This window comes from Tachyglossus aculeatus, chromosome X1, assembly GCF_015852505.1.
Source record: "Tachyglossus aculeatus isolate mTacAcu1 chromosome X1, mTacAcu1.pri, whole genome shotgun sequence".
Lineage (NCBI taxonomy): Eukaryota > Metazoa > Chordata > Mammalia > Monotremata > Tachyglossidae > Tachyglossus > Tachyglossus aculeatus.
Window position 1 is genome coordinate 101,041,029 of NC_052101.1, and position 12,663 is coordinate 101,053,691.

At 44.3% G+C, this 12,663-nt stretch overlaps 1 long non-coding RNA gene across 1 annotated transcript in view; it reads left to right on the plus strand.

The window, feature by feature from the left end:
* Nucleotides 1–348: 348 nt before the first annotated feature.
* The window catches only part of LOC119919963, a 45,430-nt gene continuing 33,115 nt past the window's right edge, over nucleotides 349–12,663 (plus strand). The window contains exons 1-2 of the long non-coding RNA XR_005447754.1: nucleotides 349–476; nucleotides 11,404–11,516. This is a non-coding gene — a long non-coding RNA (uncharacterized LOC119919963). The remainder of the gene's footprint in view (nucleotides 477–11,403; nucleotides 11,517–12,663) is intronic.

A 12,663-nucleotide genomic window follows, 5' to 3' on the forward strand; every position in this document is an offset into this window, starting at 1 on the left:
GCTTGTGAGCCCCATGTGAGATAGAGACCATGTATGATCTGATTATCTACCCTAATACTATGTGCAGTGCTTAATACTTATTTAATATCATCATTATTATTACTTAAAGGGTAAACCTAGTGTGATTCTTCAGCAGTTAGCCGTAAGGCTCCCATGTGAACCAAGTCTAGTTTCTCCTGTCTCCATGCTTAAATTGGTAACAAAAATTTAAGAAAATGATTGAGACATATTTCTAGGACCTGTGCTTATGGGCAGTGTATGGATCGAATAGCCTTTTATGGATTTCTATTACCAAACATGTCACACACAATTGATATTAACTCAAATTATTTGGTTTCAGAGAAATCAAACTGTAAGTCAGCCACGACTGAAGCTCCTTCATTGATCTCCTTGTTGCATTTTGAATAATTTCCACAGAAACTGGAAGTGTTCCCTGAACCAGCAGAAGCTTCCTTACTTCCAGCAATTATCTTAAGGTCTGATTTGCATTTTAAATGTCACCTGTATAAATTAAAACTGTTTACAGCTAACAATGTAATTATTCCATGATTCATGATTTCTCTGCAGCTAGCCAAAGCTGATTTCTTAGAAAATTCAGTTCTGAATGTTACCTGCAGGAAGGTGCCCTGGGATCTCTTTCCACTGATTGACTGAAACCTCTATTTTACAATCAATCAATCAATGGTATTTCTTGAGCATTTATTGTGTGCAGAGCACTATACTTAGCACTTGGGAGAATATAACACAGTGGGTAGTAACGTTACCTGCCCACCTTGTTCTTATAAGTCTTCCCTACCATTTCTCCCTTCAGTTGGCTCAGCTTTCTTATAAGTAACATTGTAAATGTTTGGGTGGTAAACTTGGCAATTTGATTATTTGAAAACAGTTCTTTTGGTGACTTAAGTTGCTAGTAAAATTTAGGGCACAATTGAAAACAACTCTAAATCTCTTATGTGCTTAAAGTTCTCTAAGCGTGAGACAGCATGGCCAAGTGGAAAGAGCGTGAGTCTGAGAATCAGGAAACCTGGGTTCAAGTCCCACTTTCCCTACTTGCCTGCTATGACCTTGGGTAAGGTCACTTTGTGCCTCAGTTTCCTCAGCATTCTTTGTGCTGTGTGAAACCGTGATTGCATCCAATTCTGATTATCTTGTATCAACCCCACTGCTTAGCACAGTACTTGACACATTATCATTATTATAATTGATTGACCTCTGAATTTTTTTTTAAAATGGCATTTGTTAAATGCTTATTATGTGCCTGGCACTGTATTGAACAAGCTAATCAGTTTTAACATGGTCCATGTCCCACATGAGGCTCACAGTCTTGATACCCATTTTACAGATGAGGTAACTGAGGCACAGAGAAGTGAAGTGACTTGCCCAAAATCATACGGCAGACAAGTGGCAGAGCCGGGATCAGAACGGAGGGCCATCTGACTCCCAGGCCTTGCTGCCTTACTATTCCTTATCAAACAGGATTTTCCTGTTAGCCCTATATTCATTATGCCTCCAATATTCCTCTGCTTTACCTTTATACTCCAGAAGATTTATGTACAGTATTTGTTTAGCCTTCTTCAAATTTTCTCCTTTATGAAACACCACTTTGAATTGTCCTACCTTTTCCACCACCACTTAAACACAAGTAGAAACTGTGTTATTGCAGGGATTGGTCTTGATGCATTCAAAAGCAATTCACTCCATAAAGTTGCAGGAAGGGTTTAATCAGTACCAAAACCCATAATTGTTTAACAGTCACCCACAGTATCTCAGCAAAGTTGTCTTCAAACCAACCAAATGGTCAAATGATGAGTAGAACAAGAGTTATTCTAGACTGATCACTTGAGAATTTTTTTTTTCTTTGTTACTATTGCTTGCCATTTTTGGAGAGGCCAGAGAAGGAACAGAGCAGGTCATGTGCCAGCCCCCATGTTGCAGCTTTTTTCTTACCAGTTAGAAACTTTCTTTCTTCTAAAAATAATAGTTGTGCTAATTGTTAAGCACTTACTACATGTTGGGCACTCTTCTAAGTTCCGGGAAACATACAAAATAATCAGGTCCCAATGGGACTCAAGTCTAAGTAGGAGGGAGAACAGGCACTGAATCCCCATTTTACAGGTGAGGGAACTGAGGAGTAGAGAAGTTAAGTGACTTTCCCAAAGTCACACAGCAGGAAGTGGCGGAGTCAATATTAGAACCCAGGGCCTGTGCCCTTTCCATTAGACCATACTGCTTCCCAATCAAAGTAAGTTATTGAACATTTATTGTGTGCAGAGCACTGTACTAAGCACTTGGGAGAGTACAATATAACAGAATTAGTAAGAACATTCCCTGCCCACAATGAGTCTACAGTCTTGACAGAATGGCCTTGCATGCCATGCTCTGGCACAAGTGACCAGGGTTGCCAGTGACTGGAATAGAGCAGCATATTGCATGGCTTTGCTCATGACTTAGGAACTTAAGCCAAACACAATGCATTGGTTTCCTCAACCGTTTGCTCAGCTTGTGGTATATCCTCAAACCAGGTATGTTCATCAGGAAATGAATGGATTTTCTCCATTAGGCTGTGGAAATTGATTAGCTACCATATTTAAAGCAATTCAACTTCCCCAAAATAGAAGACTAAATACCGTACTAAAAAGCATGCGTTTTCAATCCTTTTACCTCATACTTGAGAAAGGTAGGAGGAGTAAGTGCCCAAGACAGACTGGATTTGGGAGTTTATTTTTCTTCCTCATCTACAGCCAACTTCTCCTGCCCAAGAGAGACAGTGTTGCCTAGTGAGAAGCAATGTGCCCTATTGGATAAAGCAGGGGCCTGGGAGTCAGAACGACGTGGGTTCTAATTCTGGCTCCACCACTTCTCTGCTGTGTGACCTTGGGCAAATCACTTTACTTCTCTGTGCCTCAGTTACCTCAGCTGCAAAATGGGGATTAAGACTGTGAGGACCATGTGGGACAGGGACTGTGTCCAACCTGATTAGCTTGTATATACCCCAGTGCTGAGTACAGTGCCTAGCACATTGTAAGCACTTAAATATCACACACACAAAAAAGAACAGTATCCCCAACACAGCACTCTGGGCAGACGAGTTGTAATCTTGTTGGCTTTGGAGATGTAAAATCAAACAATCAATCAGTGGTATTTCTTGAGCATTTACCATGTGCAGAGTATTGAACTAAGTGCTTGGGAGAGTACAACAGAAACCATCCCTGCCTCCGAGAAGCTTACAATCTAGTCAAGGAGACAGACGTTTAGAATAAATTACAGGAAGGGGATGTAACCGAGTATAAAGATAGGTATAAATGTGCTGTGGGAGTGGTGGGACTAAGGGTAGAGGCAGAAGAGCAGGAATGTAACTTGAGAAACTGAGCTGAGAAGCAGAACCCAGAAGGGGGAGAGGAAGTGGAAGACACAGTAAATGAAAATGCACTGAAGAGTGCAATTCCCACTTCTTGTTCCTTCACCCAAAGTAGAACTATGGCCACTGACTAATTGTACCTTCACAAGCTAATTTTCACTATTTCTCTGTGAGACCTGAGGTCTAAAAAGTCATTTTAAGGCAAAGAGTAGTCATCAGAAGATCCAGAAGAGAAACCAAAATAAAAGGTCTACTCTGGAAAAATGTGGAATTTCAAAAGTTCATCATTGATGGAGCATGAGGCCATCACGGTTTAGTGGATACATTGTGGGCCTGGAATTCAGAAGATCCTGGGTTCTAATTCCAGCTCCACCACATGTCTGCTGTGTAACCCTGGGCAAGTCACTTCACTTCTCTGGGCCTCAGTTCCCTCATCTATAAAATGGGGATTAAGAGTGTGAGCCCCATGTGGGAAAGGGACTGTGTCCAACCTGATTAACTTGAATCTACCTCAGTGCTTAGAACAGTGGCACATAATAAGCACTTAATAAGTACCATACTTATTATTATCGTTATCATCATTATTAAGCCACTGGACTCCAGAATTTAGAAGAGACACAGATAAATACTTAAGATGAATGTCCTGAAATATGTATTGTATTCTCCAAACTATCTTGAAACTTGCTTAGTACAGTCAGCATTTGACTGTCAGCTTGTTGTGGGCAGGGAACGTATCTACCAACTCAGTTATGCTGTATTCTCCCAAGCGCTTAGTACGATGCTCTGAACACAGTAAGTGCTCCATATTCACTCAAACATAATTACTGAGCACTTACTGTGTGCAGAGCACCATACTAAGCACTTGAGAGAGTACATTACAATAAACAGACACATTCCTGCCCACAAGGAGTTTACAGTCTATCCTGCATTCATTTATTCTGTTTCTTTATCCTGGCATATTCATTCTACTCATGATCAAATCCTTGTTCTTCCTTCTGCTAATGATAATAATACACAGTCAGTGTCCTGATGGATCTGCTGATTCATCCAATGTTTGGCCTTTCCTTCCTCAGAACACAAAGAGCATTGACTACAAAATGTCACAAAGAGTGAACTGACTGCTCCAAGGAAAAAGCATTAGGTTCAGTGCTCTTTAGGCCTAGAATCTGGCTTTCTGCACGGTTGTCAATAGTTTTCTCTCAGCCTTGACCTAGTAGATCAGAGGCTAATCAATACTGCTGTGGTCCACGGATTGTTTATTTCACTGCTTGGAGTGAGAACACTATTAAAGGAATGGGTGAAGGGTGACTCACTGGACCCCATCTAGCAATGATTGTGAATGAGATCTTTAGGGATTCTGTCTCATGCTGTGGTCAGCGAAAAGGGGCCTGTGCTAGGACCTTGGAATTTTATGGCAAGTTGGTTAGGCATCAAATTTATTGATGTAAGCTAGACCTACTCACAGAATGAATATTAGGAAAGAACTTTATCATCCCCTTGTCTGAAATATAGTTTCTACATACAGATATTTCATGATGAAATGAAAAATGTATAAGCAATAACGGCTTCCTCTTTTTTTTCTATGGCACTGTTCTTTGGCAGAGCTCAAAATGCTTTACTGGCATCATGTTATGAACTCTCCCAACATTTCTGGGAAGTGCTGATCATGGTACATGCTGTGCCCATTTTACATCGGGGAAATCGAGGCGCTGTGAGTTTGAGATACTTACCTGTGATCACACAGTGGATTTGGGATGGAGCTGCAAACCAAAGCAAAGCTTCCAGCAGTCTGTGTCCCGGACCAAATTGCCAATACCAATTAAGAAAATGTGCCTTTTAAAAGTTGTGGGTCAAGAGAGTACAACAGGTGGTCCCTGAAATATTCAGATCTTCCTCTGAATTTCATTTGACATTCTGAGTCAAACACCCTCTCTGGAGCCATATTTCTAAAGTCTTAAGTACCCACTACTTAACTTTGGGACTGGTCTCCACACTGCCTTTCATACTTTAGGGGTGTTTCTGTCTGAACTCTCCTATCTGGAGTGAAGGATATAGATGTTTATGCCCAATTACAGACCACTCTGGTGAAGTCCACTCAGCATACCATAAATCAGCATTTTCAACAGTAGCTTGATCAATAAATTGCAGGTCCCAAGTTAATCCTTTCAGGTTCTCTAGACAGTTTAAATGCGTCCCCGCCCCTTCCCCCAACTAATATTTAATGCGGTGAAAGCAGGCTCACTTCAGTAGCTTTAGTTCATTCCAACATTGTCAGTACAACAGCTATGCTATTAATTCAAGAGACTGCCACAACACTAAAGTTCCATGAATATTTGTCCCAATCAATCAATGGCAGTTATTGCACTCTTACTGTGTGCAGAGCACTGAACAAAGCACAAGGGAAAGTACAATGCAACAGAGTTGGTAGATGCAACCCCTGCCCACAAGGAGTTTACTGTCTACGGGGACTTAGTCTAACAAGGACCGTGTCCAATTCCCAGCTATGTATTTTCTCCCAGTGCTCTGCACACAGTAAGTGCTTAATGAACACTACTACTTCTACAACTGGGAAGTAGGGTTGAAGATGGCAGTTCAGGGTTCACTGATGAAGACCCAACTCCCAAATTATTGACTGTGATTCCAAAAAGCCAGTTTGCAAAACACTCCGGGTGATACCAAAGACAAGGGAAACAGCATGGAGTAGTGGACAGAGCATGGGCCTGGGAGTAAGAAGGTGATGAGTTCTACTCCCAGCTCCACCACTTGTCTGATGTGAGACCTTGGGCAAGTCACTTCACTTCTCTGGGCCTCAGTTCCCTCATCTGTAAAATGGGGATGGAGACTGTGAGCCCCACATGAGACAGGGACTGTGTCCAACCCAATTTGCTTGTATCCACCCCAGAGCTTAGTACAGTGCCTGGCATATAGTAAGCACTTAGCTAGGCCATTATTATTATTATGTCTTTGCATAATCACAGTACAGAAGGAACTTCAATTGCACATTAATATGTTTAGTCTCACATGCTTTGGCTAAAATCTTACTATTATCATCAGCATGTTGAGAATGTTGAGGAGCAGTGAGGCCTGGGTTCTAAACCTGCCTCTGCTACATGCCTGCTGTATAACCTTGGATAAGTCATTCAACTTCTCTGTGCCTCATTTACTTCATCCATAAAGTGAGGATTCAATGCCTTTTCTTCCTCCTTCGTAGACTGTGAGTCCCATGTGGGACAGGAAGTGTGTCTGACCTGATTATGTTGTAAATGCCCCAGTGCTTAGTACTGTGCTTGACACATAGTAAGTGTTACCAAGTTGGTAAGTTACCAAATACCACTATTATCATTATAATTATTATTATTAGCATATATTTAACACCTAAACGCTGGAGTAGATACAAGTTAATAAGTTTAGGCACAGTCCTTGTCACACATGGGGTTCACAATGTTATCCCCATTTTACAGATGAGGGAACTGAGGACCAGAGAAGTGAAGTGAATTGCCCAAGATCACACAGCAAACACGTGGAAGAGCCGGGATTAGAACCCAGGTCCTTCTAACTCCCTGGCCTGTACTCTATCCACTAAGCCACGATAAGTGGAGAGGGAGAGAAAAATGGAAAATGAGAACGAGCTGGTTTTTGTTTTTGAAAACGATGCTGCTGATGGTGAGAACCTATCCATATAGACAAGTGTGGCTGAAACTGATTCACCCTGCTGCATTGTTAACACTTAAAGACAGATCCTTGCTGCACTGATGGTTTTGTTCCATATAAGGCCTGTCTTTGTTTTCCAGCCTGCCTTTTCGAATCTCATTCTGTGCAGAGCCTTTGTTCAAACAGAGCTGATTGCTGCAGTTCTATCTGTTGCAGAGGTCTCCCAACTGTACACAGCTATTCCCAATTGTTTGACCCTCTGCCTAAATCATTTATTCTGCCCTTCTGACTTTCAAGGCATTCCCTAGGGGAGCATACCATGATGTAAAGATTTCAAGTTCCCTGCCATAGTGGTGCTTACTTCAGCTTCAAATCTTAAAGAGTGTGTGTGTGTGTGTGTGTGTGTGCGCGCGCGCGTGCACGAGCACGCGAATGTGCACATACTTATTCTCTCCCTGACCATGCTTTCTCCTCCCATGTCAGCCAGCTTCAGATTGCCAAGATGTCTTTGCATTAGCTATCTCTTTGAAATCTGGCAAAGTGATATTAATGATAATCTGAATGCCATTTTATCAGTTTGGGGGCATCTTGATTGACTCTTTATGAAGAAATTTTGTAAGTAAAAACCACAACAGGTTAAGCAGGAGAAAAATGTCATTGGGAAAAGAGGTGGGCTTTTAGTGTCAGGTTTGCCTTAGATCCTGTACTTCTACAAAGTTGCACTTTTGTTTTGTTGTTTGTCTCCCCCTTCTGGACTGTGAGCCCATTGCTGGGTAGGGACCGTCTCTACATGTTGCCAACTTGTACCTCCCAAGCGCTTAGTACAGTGCTCTGCACACAGTAAGCGCTCAATAAATACGATTGAATGAATGAATGAATTCCTACCCAACAACGGGCTCAAAATGGGGATGAAGACTGAGCCCCACCTGGGACAACCTGATGACCTTGTATCCATCCCAGCGCTTAGAACAGTGCTTGGCACATAGGAAGCGCTTAACAAATACCAACATGATTATTTTTAAAATACCAGTTATTAGCTGGGAGAGGCGTCGGACGAGGGAGCAGCGCCACCTGGCGGGCGGCCGGGGCCTGGTCCTGCGGACCCCGCCCCCCTTCTCTCCGCGGGGGCGGTGGGCGATGGGCGGTTGGGGGTCGCCGACGCGGAGCAGAGACGAGGTAGACCCCGGGGAGAGACGGTACAAGATGCCTGCGATGGCTGAAAACGCCATCTTGCTCCCACCTACTGGTAGCAACCAACCAACCAGTAGTATCCCCTGAGTACCTCTGTACTAAACGCCGAGGAGAGTTCAGTAGTCTTTAGCAAACACTTACTATGTAAGAAGCAGCGTGGCTTGGTGGAAAGAGCACAGGCCTGGGAGTCAGAGGTCATGGGTTCTAAATCGGGCTCCGCCACTTGTCAGCTCTGTGACTTCGGGCAAGTCACTTACTTTCTCGGAGCCTCAGTTACCTCACCTGGAAAATGGGGATTAAGATTGTGAGCCCCACGTGGGACAACAATAATCTTGTATCTTCCCCAGTGCGTAGAACAGTGCTTGGCACAGAGTAAGCACTTAACAAATACCATTATTATTAATAGAATTAGTAGACCCCATCCCTGATCCTCGAGGAGCTTACAATTCTAGCACGAAGTTAGGCAGTAGTGGTAGTCGTAGGAGTAATGCTATTTATTAAGTGCCTACCATAATAACAGTTGGAGAAGACTTTTGCGAATATCACGTACTGCCTGAAAGACAAACAAATGGATTTTGAAGCAAATTAAACCCAAGTGGTCTTTGGAAGGCCAAGTGACTCAGATTAGCATGTTTTGGACACCTAATCAGGAGGACTAATTCTCTGGAGAAGACACTAATGCTAGGAAAAGTCCAGGGAAAACATGGAAGAGGCAGACCGTCAGCAAAATGGAGAGAGACCATAACAATGATAAAGGAAGACCCATTAAAAAGGTTGCGGATTATGGCAGAGGACAGGACGTCCTGGAGAAAGTATATCCATGGAGTTGCTATGAGTCAGAAATGACTCGACAGCACTTAATAATAGTAACTGTAATAATGATAATAAATGTGGTATTTGTTAAGTGCTTACTGTATGTCAAGCACTATACTAAGCGCTGGGGTAGATAAAAGATAATCTGGTCCCACATGGGGTTTTGGTCCGAGTAAAAGGGAGAGCAGGCCTTGAGTGCCCATTTTGCAGAGGAGGGAACTGGGACACAGAGAAGTTAAGCGACTTGCCCAGGGTCACACAGCAGGCAAGTGGCAGAACTGGGATTAGAACCCAGGTCCTCTGACTCCCAGGCCTGGGCTCTTTTTACTAGGCCATGCTGATTTTCTATGTACTAAGCAGTGGCAACAATACATAGATGAGAAGTAGACAGGGTCCTGGGCCCCAAGGAGGGGCTCTATCTTCCACAGAGCCCGTGACCAGGAGCCCTAGGGAAAAGGAGCAGGAGGAGGAAGAAGAGGAGGAGAAGCATCGTCTAGTGGATAAAACCCAGGGCCTGGGAGCCAGAGTTCTGCTTTTACCTGCTGTGTGATCTGGGGCAAGTCACTCCACTTCTCTCGGCCTCAGTTTCGTCAACTGCAAGAAGGAGATTCATTTCCTGTTCTCCCTCCTACTTAGACTGTGAATTCTATGTGAGACATGGACTAGATCTGGCCTGATTAGCTTGTGTCTACCCAGAGCGTAGAGCAGTGCTTGACACATAGTAAGCGCTTAACAAATACCATTTATTTAAAAAAAGGAGGAGGAAGAGGAGCAGTGTGGGGTCGGTGGTTAGAGCCGGGGGTTGGGGGAGAGCCGGCCCACAAGGCTCGCTTGTTTCTGATTCCCCTATCTGCCAATGAGGCTCTCGTTGTTGGCACAGGAGACACGTGTTGGCTAGCTTCCCCTGGGTGTCAGTGTGCCCCACTGTGAAATGGGGAGATTCCTTGTACTGCCCCACTGTCTCCCCCAAACAGGGCTCGGGACCGAGCCATCGGAAGGCTTCGTGATCTCTGGAGATGGGGTCGTGGGTGGATGGGGGAGGGGTGTTATCCCTAGTCTCCTCCGGCAATGGACGCCTCTCCTCTGGGGCTCCTGAAGGTCGGGCTGGGGGGCAGCATGGGTTCTAATCCTGGCTCTGCTACTTGTCTGCTGTGACCTTTGGCAAGTCTCTTCACTTCTCTGGACCTCACTTACCTCATCTATAAAATGGGGATTGAGAGTGTGAGCCCCATGTGGGACAGAGACTGTGTCCAACTTGATAAGCATGTATCCACCCAGTGATTAGTACAGTGCCTGGCACACAGTAAGCGCTTAACAAATACCACAATTACTATTGTTCTGATTACTATTATTATTACCCCAGCCATGGTCCCGGAGATGTTCTTTGGGAAGGCTTGAGGGTCCCAGGGCCCACGGGCGTCCTTCCCTAACAGGGCAAGCTGTCCGCAGCCAAGGGGCACAGGGACCAGCTCACTTGAGGTCAATGGGGCAAACGCTGATGTCAGTTGACCTGGGCGGTGCCCCAGTGTAGCTTAATATGGTAACATGTGTGTGTGTGTGTGTGTACACATTTGTGAGAGAGGTGGCGGTGGGAGGTCTGTAGATGGTCACAGTGACAGAGAGGAAAAGGGTGATGGTAGTGACCAAGATGGTGGTGACCATCCCACGGGTGGTGCTAAAAATCACACTCTGGTAGCAGTGACAATGGTGGTAACAGCAATTGCAGGGAGGAGGGTAATAACACTGATGGCAAGGAGAGTGAGACGAGAGATGACAACGTTGGAGCTTATGGCCACGGTGGCCCTGATGTAAGGCGAGAACAGGGCTGGCAAGGGGATGGGGCTGGTGGCGGCGACAGTCATGGTACTAGTAGTGATGGCAGTGAGGGCAGAGGCGGCGGGGATGGGGATAATTGTGATGACATAGACGGGGGTGGTGACGGAGATGCCAGTGATGGCAGTAAGGGTGAGGACGGTGATAGGACCATAGCTGGGTGGGCACTGATGGTGGGGATAGTGAGGGTGGCAGTCGACCCCTGGCCCACGTCCTGCTTCTGGCCTGGAACACCCTCCTTCCTCTAACCCCACAGACAACCACTCTCCCCCGCCTAGGGAAGCAGCATAGCTTAATGGAAAGAGCACAGGGTTGGGAGTCAGAGGTCGTGGGTTCTCATCCCAGCTCCGCCACTTGTCAGCTGTGTGACTTTGGGCAAGTCTCTTCACTTCTCTGTGCCTCAGTGACCTCATCTGTAAAATGGAGATTAAGACTGTGAGCCCCGCATGGGACAACCGGATTAACTTGTATCTTCCCCAGCGCTTAGAACAGTACTTGGCACATAGCACTTAACAAATGCCATCATCGTTTTGAAACTCTCTTCTCTTGTTTTCCAGGATTCCTTCAGGACAGGGAGCAGAACAAAGCACTAACTACTCATTCATCCAGTCACAGGAGTTTGCAGAAGCTCATGAAACTTCACAATCAAATTCCTAGGTTGAAAATACAGGTAAATGCATTTCTCAACACTTTGATCTACTGCAAAAGTCTGCTGTCCTTTAACACTGCCATATTCATCAATTTATGTCCACCTTCCCTATTGGGCTGCAAGCTCCTCAAAGGTATAGACTGTGTTTCTTACTTTGGTGATGTTATTACCTTTGTTGTCTAGTGGAAAGAGGATGGGCTGGGAGTTAAGATCTGGGTTCTAGTCGCATCTCTATCATCTGCCTCCTGAATGAACTTGGACAAGTCATTTCTTGGTGCCTTAGTTTCCTCATTTGTAAATGGGTGATAAAATACTTGTTCACCCTCCCTTTTAGACGGTGAACCACCTGTGTGACAGGGATGGTGTCCAATCTGATTATCTTACATTTATTCAATCATTCATTCATTCACTCAAATTTATTGAGCACTTACTGTGTGCAGAGTACTGTACTAAGCACTTAAGCTTGACACAGACTGTGAGCCTGTTGTTGGGTAGGGATGTCTCTGTTGCTGAATTGTACTTTCCAAGCACTTAGTATAGTGCTCTGCATACAGTACGCGCTCAGTAAACATGATTGAATGAATGAAGTGCTTAATTATTCTTTTTCATTCAATTTCATTTCATTCTTTTTCTTTTTCATACTATTATTCTTTTTTCATTCAGTGTGTACTCACTGTTGAGTGATAATGATCTTTAAATTAAACAAATCTCATAAGATTAAAATGAAAATGCACAGTATACAGACTCTTGAGGTTGGGAGGGACCTCAGAGGAACATATCAGTCCATCCCTCTTCATTGTGGTAGGATGGCACTCAACAGACCCAGAGTGATAACTGTCTACATTCTCCTCAATAACCTCCAAAGGAGATTTCACAACCGAAAGCCCTGCATGGTCTGGATTTGGTTAGGGGTGGGGTTCTAACTCAGCTTGGCCTACACCAAGCTGTCTTTCCCATCACCTGTCTTTCCCATCACTCCCATCATCACTATCCTCCCTGTCTCCCAAGCCCATAACCTTGGCATTATCCTGTACTCATCTCTCTCATTTAACCCATATATTTATTCTGGCATTAAATCCTGTCGGATCTACCTTTATCACATAGCTAAAATTTGCCCTTTCCTCTCCAACCAAACTGCTACAATGCTGATCCAAGCACTTTTCATATC